The sequence below is a fragment of the Lemur catta genome, chromosome 13 (genome assembly GCF_020740605.2).
Source record: "Lemur catta isolate mLemCat1 chromosome 13, mLemCat1.pri, whole genome shotgun sequence".
Taxonomy (NCBI): domain Eukaryota; kingdom Metazoa; phylum Chordata; class Mammalia; order Primates; family Lemuridae; genus Lemur; species Lemur catta.
The window spans coordinates 27,442,531-27,457,978 of NC_059140.1; the positions used below are offsets into that span (position 1 = coordinate 27,442,531).

The 15,448-nt window shown below is 36.1% G+C and overlaps 1 pseudogene; it reads left to right on the forward strand.

The window, feature by feature from the left end:
• The first annotated feature begins 12,933 nt into the window (after positions 1 to 12,933).
• LOC123649065 lies at positions 12,934 to 13,365 on the forward strand (annotated as a pseudogene).
• Positions 13,366 to 15,448: the final 2,083 nt, after the last annotated feature.

Sequence of the window (15,448 nt, forward strand, 5' to 3'; positions counted from 1 at the left end):
TTTTAATCTTTATATTTACATTTTTTATATTTGTTCTTAAAACTTGGTATTTTCTACCAAAACCACCTGTGTATCTTTCTGTCTTCTCTCTCTTTCTGTCTACATACATGCACACACACACACACACACACACACACACACACACACACACACACTCTCTCTCTCTCTCTTCAGTATGTAGGCATAAAATGACTAAAAATAATTATCTTTTCCCTTTTTAATTCTAAGTTTCTCAGTTCTCCAGTGTTTGGAAAGGAAATATGATAAATATAACAGAATGAACCTTTGGTTCAAACTCTCCCCCCCTCCCACTGGTTTGTTTGAGCTTTGGTATCTTTATGTGTAACATGAGAACTATAACAGAACCTAACAGACAGGGTTATTAAGAGGATTAAATGCAATAAGGAATGTCAATTGGTACCCTCCCTATGGAGGAACTTTAGGATTTGAGCCTCAAATCCTGTTTCTTGAAATGCTGGTAAAAGATACAGCCTAGTTTATGGGAGGTGCTGGATAAATTCCAGCCCTCCCTCTTTCAATCAATAGGTTAGGACTCAAAAGAAGTCCCACTCAGACTGACTGACATTCTCTGTATCAGTCACAAACTGTGCCTCTTGCAAAGATAGCTTTCCCTGCAATGTGTAGTGGTCTCAAGGGAGACTGAGAAACAGGGAAACATAGATCCAGTAAAATGAAGTTACTGAAAATCACAGAAGTACAGTGGTTGGTGCATGATAGTATGATCGTATAATAAGGTCAATACAATTATTAAAGAATTTTCAAATATGCATTTTTTTCCTGTAGGGTTATGACTATGGATGCGATAATTTTTATGTGGACATGGAACTTATATCTGGATTGTTTAGATTTCTTTCTCTTGTGTCTTTCAGAAAATTAATCTTTATTCCTTGGCATTTTAAGATTCTTTAAAAAAACTGAAGAGACACAAATGTTTTGGATAATTATTCAGAAGTCCTAAATTTTCTATATTTAGCATTATTGGTTTTTATAATTAAAAACAGCTTTATTTTAAAATTAATTTAGGCAATGTTTTTTGAAATGAATTCTTTTAAGTTGCTTTATGGAATGATTATAACCATTGTGTAAAGCCAGCCATTAAAGAAGGATTTGGAAGTAGAGAGTAGAACGACAGTTACCAAAGGCTGAGGGTAGGGGTTGGGGAGATGTTGGCTGAAGGATATAAAATTTCAGTTAGACAGGAAGAGTAAGTTCAAGAGACTTATTTTACAGCATGGTGACTATAGTTAATGCATTGTATTCTTGAAAATCACTAAGAGAGTAGATTTTAAGCGATCTCCCCACACAAAAAGATAAGCATGTGAAGTAATAATATGTATGTTAATTAGCTCAATTTAGTCATTCCACAATATATACATATTTCAAAACAACACGTTGTACACAATAAATATATACAGTTGTAACTTGTCTATTAAAAAAAGATTTGACCTTCAAAAATAAAATACTTTTGGCATATGAAAAGTCATTTACAATCACACCCCAGACTTTAGTTGTTAATATTAACAGGGATAGTTTTAGCTGAAAGGGTTGTTACACACTTACTAAAGAAGTTTCACCAAATATAGTCAGCAGTAAGAAGTGTTGACAGGAAGAATTGAAAATAAAACCTCAAGACAACTTTTTGATTTAAAATTCTATTTTTTGGTGTGTGAATGTTATTTTTGAGGAAACATACACTTCATTGCAACATAATAATGAGAAAATAAGAGAAAGAAAATGTTATTTAGTCCAATATAACAGGACAGCCTTAAATATGTGTATAAATAGCTTATGAGATAGTTTGAGGCTTCTATCTTGATCACCCTGTTGGTCTATTCAGGGGACTTGTTTATATCAATTTGGTTGCAATACACCTCTTTTTATAGTTTCAATTGAATTGTATAAAATTATTTTATCCTGATACATAATCTGGATTTTCTTCACCAAAAGAGGGTTAATACTCTTAGAAATATTATACCAGAACATTTAACTCTCTCTCTCCATATTCTTCAAAACCCATAGAGCTCAAATAACTGTTTTGTAAATTTTCTATAGAGTAGCAATATTTTCATAATTGTATTTGAATTATCAAAATAAGGTCAAATTTGCAAATTGTTTCAATGTAAATTAAGTGATGACATTCATTCCCTTACGTTTGTACTCTGAGGAATCTGGGATTTAATCTAAGTTCCACTGAATTTTAGATATGAAATACCGGCCAAGTCGCTTAATCTTCTCAGAGTTGATGGAAGGATAAAATAATATTTAAAAATATTAATATATATGCATATATATATTTACACACACATTCACCTACAGCAACTATGGCTTATAGAAAGCACTCATTAAATGTAATCCAAATTATAGACCCATAGTACTGATTTAGGTAGCCAAAATATCAAATTAACCAGAAATATGTCCATGCTCTGGCATTCTGGACACATCCGCATTCTTTTAGATATCCATAGACTACCTCTATTTGTTTGAGCACAACCTAGGTGAACCAGGAACACTAGTAATTTGAATGGCTGCAATAATAGAATTAACATGTTAAACTATCAATTACTTGGCTTTCCTTGCATCTTTTGAAATATATTTAATGAGCTTCTGCTATCTGCCAGGCAAAAGTCTGGAGGGTGGAGGGACAATTCGAACAGTCCTTGCCTGTGTCGAGCTATGTTCTAGAAGGCAGACACAGGCCAATAAATAAGTAAACAAACAGTTCACTATGATAACGTCAAGTGATGATAAGCACTTTGAAGAAAATCAACCAAGGTCATACCTTGAGAGATTAGGAATTAGATGTACTTCAGATTGAGAACCAGGGTCCTGGCAGAGGAACTGATATCTGTGCTGACAACTAAAGGCAGAGAAGGAGCCAGCGAGGCAAAGCTTCTGAGAACGAATGTCTCCAGCTGCATTCTCAAGGAAGCAGAAAATGCAGAAGCACTAAAGAAGGAAGGAGCTTGTTGATTTGCAGAACAGAAAGAAAGCTGAGGAGGGTAAATAATGCTCAGTTAAGTGAAATGAGGAGGAACAGTCTGGGTCATGGAAAGCCTTTTTGGCCATGATGAGATTTTGGGATTTTTAAGCAGGGAGATGAGATCATCTGATTTTCAATTGGATTACCCTGGTTGCTGTGTGGAGAATGGTGGCAAGGAGGTAAAAGTAGAAACAGAAGACTGATTAGGAGGTTATTTTAATTCAGAGAAGACATGCTGTGGCTTGGATTGAGATACTAGCTATGGAGATGGATGTTATATAGGCCCTATCACGTAGAGGCCCCACAAGGGCACACTCTGGAAGCAGAATTGATAAGACTTCACAATAGGTTTTATGAGGAGGGATGAGAAAGGAATCAAGGACAATAAAAAGGCGATTATCTTGAGCAACTGGATGGTTCATGATACCACTTACTGAGATAAGGATATTTATGGAGAAAGATTATGCGGTGAGGAAATCTCTCAGAGCAACACGACAGATCTTACGCATGGATGTCTTCCATTTCTCCCAGTGTGATGTGATTACTTGGAACTGAGAAAACTCGCCATTTCCTTCATCCTTCTAAAATATCACTCACCTTCTAGCTCCTGCCTAAAAGTCTATGCAAAAATTGGATTCTTTATGCCTACTATATGTCCACAACACCATGTCTGCAATTCTGAATTCCATTACCTTGGAAAACTAACAGATTTGTGTAGCTCACTTGGTGGCAAAACTCACCTGACCTAATCTAATTTGGTAGCAAAATCCAGCTTGTATTTAAGGAATGTCGTTTATAGTGTTAAAGCAAAATTAAAATGGAGACTGGGCCTGAAGAATTCCTGAGCAGACAAAACTAACTAGGCTTTAAAAATAGCCTTAGCTTTGCTTACACTGCAAACATAAGTGAAACTTAAGTTGGATCATTTCTGGTAAATGCTTATGTTATACGGAAGCAAAACTTAACCTCAGCCAATCATGAGCAGCCAACTTACATATGATTATGTGACTAGAGACTTTTCAACAAGATAAACCAAAAGGCAATTTTGTCACTACAACCAATCAAATAATTTCTTTGTTTCTGCATTCACCCTGTAAACATTTGCCTCTAAATCTTTATCATTGGAACACTAAACCTCTTTTGTCTGGTGTTCCCCAATTCATGAATTGCTTCTGACTCAAATAAACGCTTTAAAATTTTATTGTGCCTCAGATTTTTCTATTATAATAGTCTTTATTCTTCTTTTCATACATTTCACTACGGAAATATTAACAGGTTTGATTACAGAGTGCCACCCTAGGCCTCATTGGGGTTACATAACATATGCTATGTGTCATATTATCTTTATAAAATTAAAAAAATAAGTATTCTGAAACACATCAGTCCTATGATTCTAGAGAAGTGATTATAGAACTTGCATTCTTCAACTTTAAGTAGGATAGTATTTTATTATGTGTTTTACTACTTCGTATAAAAAAATTGGATCCTTTTCTGAGAGAACATGATAGAGTTTACAGAGTGTATTCTATGCAAGGGAGGGCACATTGGGAAAGCAACTTTTGCTGAAATTACAAATTCTTTAGACTCAGCCATTGAGGGCAGGGTAGGTGACTCCAACATAATGGATGATGAGGATGGGAAGGCCGGTGTTCATGTGAAAGGGAAAGTCACACAGACAGGTTAAATTGATCAGCAGTCTAAGGACTAAGGAATTGTGTCAAAACTTCTAATTTGGCTTGCCCAATTTAATTTAGGGCAGCTTGAACACTTCATTTTATTGATTCTAAGCTGCACATCTTCCACATTATAACTTTTCTGAAATGGGATGTGTCTTTCAATTGATGGAATCTTAAAAAGGACTCTGATTAGGTGGAAGTGATAATGTGTTATTGCCTGCCCGTACTTGACCTCGCCTGTTGCTTCTGTAAAATATGGCAAATAAAACCCTCAATGTCTCAATCACTCAGTCATAAATGATTTAAAGACCTTAATAGGAAGGCTTATAAGTCTTTTTTTTTTTTTTTTTTTGTTTTTGAGACAGAGTCTCAGTTTGTTGCCCGGGCTCGAGTGAGTGCCGTGGAGTCAGCCTAGCTCACAGCAACCTCAAACTCCTGGGCTTAGGCGATCCTCCTGCCTCAGCCTCCCCAGTAGCTGGGATTACAGGCATGCGCCCCCATGCCCGGCTAATTTTTTCTACACATATTTTAGTTGGCCAGATAATTTGTTTCTATTTTTTAGTAGAGACGGGGTCTCGCTCTTGCTCAGCCTGGTCGCGAACTCCTGACCTCAAGTGATCCACCCGCCTCGGCCTCCTAGAGTGCTAGGATTACAGGCATGAGCCACCGTGCCCGGCCTTATAAGTCTTGATTGTTACTCAAACTCTTACATTGTCAGCATCAGTTAAAATTAAGAAAGCACCAGTATCAAAACTTGAAGAATGTCAGAAGCTTGGAAGAAGACCCCAAAGAAGACAATATTGGGCTATATTGTAAGAGCGTTACCAAAGTTCTGGATGGCATCGAAGGTGATGTTTTATGGGAAAACAAAGCTATCAATGACTTTTTGTTGGAAATGATGCAAAAGAGTAAGATTCTGTGAAGAAGAAATTCCCTTACCAATTTATTTTTTATTCTATTTTCCTTTAATGAAGGAACATATGTCTTCATGTCTAAATTTTTCAACAAGTATAAAAGTAAGAATTCTAAATTATAAGAAAGCATTATGTCAGTTTTTTTTTATTATTATTTCAGTATATTGTGGGTTTACAAAAGTTTAGTTTACGTATATTGCCCTTGCCCCCTGCCCCAAGTCAGAGCTTCAAGTGTGTCCATCCCCTAGAGAGTGCGCATCACACTCATTGTGTAGGTATACACCCATCCCCTCCCCCACCCACATCTGCCCAACAACCGATTAATGTTATTCTTGAATGTGCTCTTAGGTGATGATCAATGAAACCAATTTGATGGTGAGTACATGTGGTGCTTATTTTTCCATTCTTAGAATACTTTACTTAGTAGAATGGGTTCCAACTCTATCCAGGAGAACATAAGAGATTCTATATCCCCATTATTTCTTATAGCTGAGTAATACTCAATGATACACATATACCACATTTTATTAATCCACTCATGTATTAATGGGCACTTGGGTTGTTTCCAAATCTTTGCAGTTGTGAATTGTGCTGCTATAAACATTCGGGTGCAGATGTCTTTTTTATAGAATGTCTTGTGTTCTTTTGGGTAGATGCCCAATAATAAGATTGCTGGATCAAATGGCAGGTCTACTTGTATCTGTTTAAGGTATCTCCATATTGCTTTCCACAGAGGTTGCACTAGCAACAAAGAAAATAAAGTACCTAGGAATACATTTAACTAAGGAGGTAAAAGACCTCTACAGGGAGAACTATGAAACCCTGAGGAAGGAAACTGCAGAGCATGTAAACAGGTGGAAAACCATACCATGCTCATGGATCAGAGGAATCAACATTGTTAAAATGTTTATACTACCCAAAGTGATCTACAGATTCAATGCAGTCCCTATTAAATTACCAACATCATTTTTCACAGATATAGAAAAAATAATTTTATGCTTTGTATGGAACCAGAGAAGAACCCATTTAGCAAAAGCAATTTTAGGCAATAAGAACAAAATGGGAAGTATTAATTTACCAGACTTCAAACTATACTACAAGGCTGTGGTTATTAAAACAGCTTGGTATTGGCACAAGAACAGGGACACAGACCAGTGGAACAGAATTGAGAATCCAGATATAAAACCATCCTCATATAGCCATCTAATCTTTGACAAAGCAGACACAAACATACTCTGGGGAAAAGAATCCTTATTCAATAAATGGTGCTGGGAAAACTGGATAGCCACATGTAGAAGACTGAAACAGGCCCCACACCTTTCCCCTCTGACAAAAATTAAATCACGGTGGATAACAGACTTAAACTTTAGGTGTGAAACCATTAGAATTCTAGAAGAAAATGTGAGAAACACTCGTATAGACATTGGCCTAGGCAAAGAATTTATGGAGAACACCCCAAAGGCAATCACAGCAACAACAAAAATAAATAAATGGGACCTGATCAAATTAAAAAGCTTCTGCACAGCCAAAGAAACTGTCATGAGAGTAAATAGACAACCTACAGAATGGGAAAAAATTTTCACATGCTACACATCTGGTAAAGGACTGATAACTAGAATCTATTTAAAACTCAGGAAAATCAGTAAGAAAAAATCAAACAACCCTATCAAAAAGTGGGCAAAGGACATGAACCAAAAATTTTCAAAAGAAGACAGAATGACCAACAAACATGAAAAAATGCTCAGCATCTCTGATTATCAGGGAAATGAAAATCAAAGCCACAATGAGATATAATTTAATTCCAGTGAGAATGGCCTTTATCAAAAAGTCCCATAACAATAAATGTTGGCATGGATGCGAAGAGACAGGAACACTCATTATGTCGGTTTAATTGGTTGTTTTTAAAAAATTAGCTCTACATGAACCAGTGGTGCATCTAAAAATTAATAATGTCTTAGATTTGATGAAATACCATTCCCCTTTATAGACAAAGGCCAAAAGAATTTGAGAGCATGGAGGAGGATGGTGCAAGAGGCAGAGATTCCAATCTCAGGTGATTATTCTAGACTCTGCTTTTTTTCTGAGTCCAGGTTCATCTCTTACTGTCCCTCTGGACTTTAATGGATACTCTGCTGCTAATGCTTAAATGGAGTAGCCACTTAATTAAATTACAGCATTTATAGGACATAAACGTTTAGGTGCATGTCATAGACCCTGGGCTTTTGTCCACAATCAGCTTAAGTGGATGGTTTCCCAGTGACAGCGTATGCCTAAAAAGGTTAGGCTTTATTTTTCATGAGTTCTTACCTAATGCAAAATAAACTTTGAATTTATATTTCTTGAATCTTATCCAGCATACAAGATTTTTCTCTTATGACTCCTATTATTAAAAGAAGAGTGTTATACCATTTGTAAAGGTTTTTGATGTGCAAAATTATATACCTATAAATTGTAAAAACTGCGTATTTTAATAAATTTTACTGAATTTTCAGCTCTTAGTCATAGCACATTAAGTAGCACAATTCATTTTGTATTTAATTTTCTTTAAATGCCACCATCCTGGTTTTCAGATTCTTTTACTTTTGCTTATGTAACTTGAGTGAAACTGTACTCCATGAGGCCAGTTCCAATGTGCTAACATGACTAAAAGAAACATCTTAAATTACAAAAGTTTTAAAAAGCAAAATGTCTTTGTTGATGTTTTCTGTAAATATTTTTGAAATGGCAATAAAGCATATTTTGTAAGTGAACTGTCTATAGGATAATAGATGAATGAGCTCAGAGCCAGACTGCCTGGTTATGAATTTAACTCTGCCACTTTTTAACAGATTGGCCTCAGGCAAGGTCCTTACCATCTGTGTTCCATAGTTTTCTACTGTGTAAAGTGGAGAATGCTAAGATTATATTAATTCCTTACAGGGTTGTTGTGAGGATTAAATTGAATTCATATATGTAAGCCACTTACAATAGTACCTGGTACATAATTAACAATAAATAAATGTTTATTGTGATATTCCTATTAAATTAAAAAAACGTTTTATATCTCCCTCCCTAAAGTCCCACTCATAGCGGCAGCTTTTTCTCAAATTTCTTTCCCTGTAGCTCTCAAAACTCTAGCCTATGACATTGCCACACTTTCTTCCAGATCATTTGTTTTCTTACTATTTTCTCCCAAGTAGAGCTATGTTCTTTCTTATGTAAACCAGTTTAGATTTTGTAGGCAAAATTCTCCACTGATTATTCCAGTCAGCCCAATAAAAGTCTGGAGCAGGTAAATAAAGTATCTTTTTGAGAAACAAAAATGATGAGTATAGGAGTATGAGGTTGAAAGAGCTGTTATTTTTAGTATTTTATACCATGTACATTTCTGTGTGATCTTGTAGGAATTTTCCTAATTCTGTTAGTAAAAGTTCTATATATAATGAATTCATTCATCCAATAATTGAAAATATATGCTGACAGTTATTTCTGACAATTAGTGGAATGTAATTTAATGAGTCAAGTCTGGACTGGAAGGCAGGATGTTTTATTGATTTCTCATTGAGCCTGCCAAAGTACTATTTTTTCCTTCTTGGGTACAGTTGGGCTACGCATTTAGAAATTAACTTTTTGAGGTATTTTGAAAGTTTAGTCTCCAAAAACTACTTTCAATATTTAAGAATATGACAAAAATATACTTACAATATATTTTAGTCATATATTATGCTCTATATACAATCCTGTGCTGGTGAATGTTTAATAGCTATGCCTTCACATCTTGCAAAAGCAAAACTTGATTTCTTGCATTTGCTGATTTCTATGGTATAAATACTTCCACCATGGCCAGTTTCAGATAGTAAGTATTCCATATTTCCACCACAAAGACATAATAGATATTAATAACCTCAAAAGCATAGATAACAGTAAAATGCATTAAAATAATTAGGAAGTGATAAGTTTAGAGTATTCCCTTTGCTTTCACTGTAATTTATTTAGTTTATATAACTAAATTTTTGATAATGGCTGTGCTTAACAACTGGTTTTCAAATTTACAAATGTATTCCTGTAAGCCTGTATGAGCTGGCCATAGCATACAACCCCTGTATAAATGATATTCAATATTGCTCATTATAACATAGAAAAATAATGATGCTTAAACTCACATGATGCCTTTTCTTCCTCCCTTTCTTCCTTTCTTCTTTTAGTTGTTGCAGATTTGCTGGACACATCAGAATGGGTAGAAATCAGTTGGCACAAATTAAGTTATAAAATTACCTATTTATGTTGTTGATATGGGGTCAGAAATAGAAATAAGGTTATATTTCCCTAGGATTAGATAATATACATTTCCATTACATATCATGATGTATGTGCATATCTAGTTATGCATCTAGATACAGTAAAGATCTATTTTTGTTTCTATGAAAACCATGTTGAATACTATGGAAGGACTTGATAAAGGTGTGTTACTAAAAAAAGGCTCTCTAGGTATGAGCAAGAAGATGAAAGACCGAGATAAGGAATACCCGCTGACGGTTTTTGTACTCTGATTGCTTTGCTACTATCTTTATATTCTCACACCACTTTAAGGAAATAAAACTGGAAATTCTACATGATGAATTTCTGGAGAATACTCATCTATTGGTTTATAATAAAAATGTACCTATATTTAAAGAAAGGTAAATGTGTAATAATTTTTTTTTTTTTTTTTAGAGACAGAGTCTTGCTCTGTTATGCTCTGTCACCCAGGCTGGGTTGCAGTGGCATGATCATAGCTTGCTGCAGCCTCAGACTCCCGGGCTCAAGTCTTTTTGTTTGTTTGTTTGCCATTAACTGATGAACAACTGTCCCCAAAACAATGGATAATATGGCTTCAATTATGTATATACTTATTATTTCCAAAATTTATATTTACTAAATTCCATGTGAAATGCAGAGTTAGAATATAAAAGGCAAGCGAGATAATTAACAGCACATGGTGTTACACAAGGTCCATACAATTAAATTTGACTGAATTCAAGAGAAAAAAAATGAGTGTAGTCAGGTAATGTGGAAATAATGACACAAACAGTTGTGTATTGAATTGCTAATTACAAACAATTCTTGTTTACTTTTTGTTACATAGCCCAGCAGATTAGGTGCCTCTAAGGAAAAAAAAATCCAAATTCTCTGTATCATAAAAGTCATTGTTTTGGATATGACCTTACAGATGTTTTTGAGGATTTTTTTAAAACTTGTGTGTATGTGCACACAAAATTAAACAGAATTTTCTGTTTAAAAATTAGTATTAACCTAGCACTCTGGGAGGCTGAGGGAGGTGGATGGTTTGAGCTCAGGAGTTCAAGACCAGCCTGAGCAAGAGTGAGACCCCATCTCTACTAAAAATAGAAAGAAATTAGCTGGACAACTAAAAATATATTAAAAAAATTAGCTGGGCATGGTGGTGTATGCTTGTAGTCCCAAATACTCTGGAGGCTGAGGCAGGATTGCCTGAGCATAGGAGTTTGAGATTGCTGTGAGCTAGGCTGACGCCACGGCACTCTAGCCCGGGCAACAGAGTGAATGATATTCTGTCTCAAAAAAAAAAAAAAATTAATATTAAGTTTATTCCAGTTAGAAATTTTAGAAGTTAGTTTTTTGTTAGGCTTATAAATCTTACTTTATATATTTATAAATCTAGAAAAATATAAAAAGAGGTCTTTGAAGACGTCTTTAATCATTGATTGGTGCTATTTAAAACTTAGTAAAGCTTTTAAAATAAATTCACAAATTTAATATATTTTAAAATAATTTTTAAGTAATTTTATTTTCTGACTGACCAAATTTCAAGTACTCAAGTAATATATAACAATCAAATAACTTAAACTTGTTAAAATGGTTATTTGTAAGTTTCAATAAATGTTCCAATATTTTTCATTAGTGTTTCACTTACACTTTTAACTTTAAATCACAAATTGAAATAAATTATTTAGCAACATATATTAAATTGGAATAACAAGGTATTTGTTATTATAATAGGACAGATTCTCTTGAACATTACAAATCATGGAAACAAAAAGCCGAGATATCTTAACATAAAAATATTAACACCAGAGGTTTGATTCTCTTAGGCCTTTCTATACTTAATTTTACATCTTCCCTGGGTTAAAAGAACCTTGTTTGTTAAATAAACTATTTTACCATCTCAAGCAATTGGGAGGATACCTTTGCAAGTTGGTTATGATGGTATAATAGCCAGAGACGTGACAGAATACTGTCTGGGTTCTTTTTCTTGACATTGATGGGGCACCCTAAGCCCATTTATAGTATCTCGTATTAAGAGGCATAGCACTGTTAGCCCCAGGAGTCTGTTTTCCAGTTCCATTCATGGAAATCCGAAATGTCCCTCCAAGATGTTATGTTATTTGATTGGATTCTGCATTTCTTTCAATCTTAATACTTAAATGGTCCCCTTTTATAACCTTTTAAAATTTGAGGGATCCTGAATTCATTTCATATTCTTTTTTTTTGGTGGGGGGGACAGAGTCTCACTCTGTTGCCCGGGCTAGAGTGCCATGGCGTCAGCCTAGCTCACAGCAACCTCAAACTCCTGGGCTTAGGCGATCCTACTGCCTCAGCCTCCAGAGTAGCTGGGACTACAGGCATGCACCACCATGCCCGGCTAATTTTTTCTATGTATATATTTTAGTTGGCCAGGTCATTTCTTTCTATTTTTAGTAGAGACGGAGTCTCGCTCTTGCTCAGGCTGGTCTCGAACTCCTGACCTCGCGCGATCCACCCACCTCAGCCTCCCAGAGTGCTAGGATTACAGGCGTGAGCCACCGCGCCCGGCCCACATTCTTTTTATCTCTTTAGATCCATGCAACTTTTGCAAATGTCATAATGATATCTGATTAAATTTTGAGTATCTCTAATGGCTTTATTTGGTCAAATCCTCAGAGATTTTCTATTGTCAAGGAAGGTGTTTGGGGCTTCCTGTTAGTTTAAACAAGATCTAGATGGTGGTTCTGTGACTTTACTGCCAAAACAATGGAGTAGATGCATGCTGAAGGGAATTCATTAGTGCTATTTGGTCAATCCTCTGTTTCTTATTATATAAATACTTTCTCAAAGTGTCTTTATAAATCCAAAAACTATGTTATAAAGTGAGAATATGTAGAGCCCTTGTAAAAATTCTAAACATCTCTAATTGTAAATACTGCTAGATTGGACAATAACTATCTTTAAATACTCACCCTCCTCTGATTCCTTTACAAAAAATAACATCATTGATCTCTTATGAAAAATATGAAACATAAACACAGTGTGGGGGTATGGAAAAGCGGCAGGACTTGGAGAGACAGGGATGCAAAGAGGCAGTCACATGAGCTCAGGAGTAAAAGCCTTTTGTAATTTCTGACTGTTGTAAAAACTGGAAGAAGGCTAGAAAAGAGTAGGAGATGACATGGTTAGTTGGGGTCTCAAAGATGATGAAGATAAGATACAAAGTGGACAGGGATGATAATCTGGTCTTCAAGAACAATTTATGAAAATTGAATATACAGCTTCAAAATAGAATGTGGACCTAAATACCCAGAAGTACTCCCCTTTGTAAGATTTGTAACAAAAATTAGGACAAATGGAGTTAATAGTTCATTATAATGGAGTGGTGGATCCAAGAGCCATAGCAGTGCTAGTAAAATGGCAGAATTCATATAGCATCAAAGTTGTTCTGCAAGAGCTTCGGCACCTAATGATGTCTAAAGAAAATATGAAACTTCCCCAGCTGCCCGAAGGACAGTGTTACAGCAAGTGATGGAAAGGAAAAACTGCAGGCTCTTCCCCTTTCCCCCAGTCAATTTAAGCAGTCTTCGTTTTCCACAGTAGTAAAATTTCTAGATATGTCTTGTGGACCTCAAAGTACTAGAAAGGAAGTTCCCATTCAAAGGCAATTTATCTTAAGATACTGTAAATGATACTAATTTTTTGTTCATTTGAAATATATATGTTTTCTATAACAGTCATCCTGTTAAGTGTAACTGCTGTCCAAATAGTTGAACTTCTGGGATCAAGAAAGTGTATTTCAGTTGATTCCCATTGTAACTGGGGGGGCACATCTAACTGAACTATGAAAAGGCACGCCGCACAATCACTTTGCTCTGATTACGTGGCCTGAGGTTTCTTCCTTCTCCTGCCCCTCCCCTGAGTCCTGCCCTCCCTCTTTGGGGTTTGTTAGAGTGTATGTAAAGATTTTGCAGCCTGTGGGACTGCTGCTGGGTGTGTGGGGTGCTTTGCCTGCACCCCTGGATTCTTTCTTTAAGCCTTACATGATGCTGCCGTCCAAGCCATTGTCCTTCCCCACTCTCCTCCACTCCTGCCTTTGGCCAAAACAGATTGCAACCCTTCCATTCCCCTCTGAGACTGGCCTTCAGTGAGGAATTCAGAAATTCCCCCATATCTTCTCCTCCCTATTTTTATGGAGGGTGGAGGGGTACTGCTCCCCCCCCCCATCAAGTCCCTTTCGGCACTGTCACCACCTGACACTTTCCGTGACTCTTCCTTGCTTTGGAAGCCATGAGTAAGGTTGGAAAGAGTCTCTGACCTCCCTCATTTAGTTTTGGAACTGCATTTATTCACTCTCCACCAGCTTGGAAGCCTGGGAAATGAATATGGGGTCCTCAGCCCTGCCACCCTCTGCTGTCATCATCAGCTGATGTGTTTTTTTAGCTTAGGTTTTGATAAGGTAAGAGCAGTCATAGAGTTACACACACCTGCCAGCTCTCAAAGTCCTTGGTGATTAAACTTGGAGAAGGGCCGCATTTAAGCACACACGATCCCTCTGTTGCTTTCTTTTCCTGTAATTGCTTTTGCTTTTAAACACTAAAGAAGTTTTATACAGGGGCTCTCATTTGATCACCCATTGGCATCTAGTTTAGAATCTGACAACTGGAACAGAAAGAACCTTGAATTTAGTGCATACTTTGGTTTTGGTGCTGTTGCCTCTCAGGCTCCTCAGCAGGGACTCAGAAAGCACTGGGTGTGCACAGCAGAGCCCCCAAATTGGCAGGCTTGATTTCCTAGAAAATTGCTGTGTTTTTCCACTTTCTGTTCAGGACAAATGCTGAAACGTCGATGCATACCAAAATAAAAGCAATTCATTGTATACTAAAAAAATAAAAATAAAGACAGTGGGCACATAGATCAAAGACGTTGTAGCAGCAAGTTGTAGTGAAAACATAGTATGCCTACAGAATGGGCTCTGGCACGTGACCATGGAGAGAGGCGGATGTGGGGAGTGCAGGGGAGGAGAGACAAATCAGGGAATGATTCGTAATGGAGCACATTTTAATCCCACCTTCATATCTTGCTATATTTTCATAGAAAAAGGATTTGAAAATAACATGTTCTTTGCTTTTGAGTGCCTTCAATCTACATATTACTAAAATATTCATTACACAAATCATAAATCAAATGGCAACCACAGACAGATCAAAATACATTCCTAAATCTTAAAAATGTTCTCGAGTGGTGAGACTTGGTGTGGGCTAGGCAACTTTTCACAATATGAAGCAAGTAATTAGTGGGTCCACTGGTAAGTGTGTTCAAAAAAGTGATTTCAGAAACTCTACTAGTCCACTGGATATTTTTGCTTTTATAGAACTCAAGTAATTATACTTTTCTTTGCCTGGACATAAGTTACCCTATTTATTGCTCAAATCTCTTTAAAATATTTTTCAACTAAACTGTGCTTTCCTCATGAGGACAACTTATATTCCTGTAGACCATGTTTATACACATAAGCGGAAGTTGAAAACTGAGCATTTCAAGTTAAAATCTTTTTGACTTTTGCTTTCAGGAAATCACTATTTGACTTTGAATTATCATGGTTCCAATTGTAA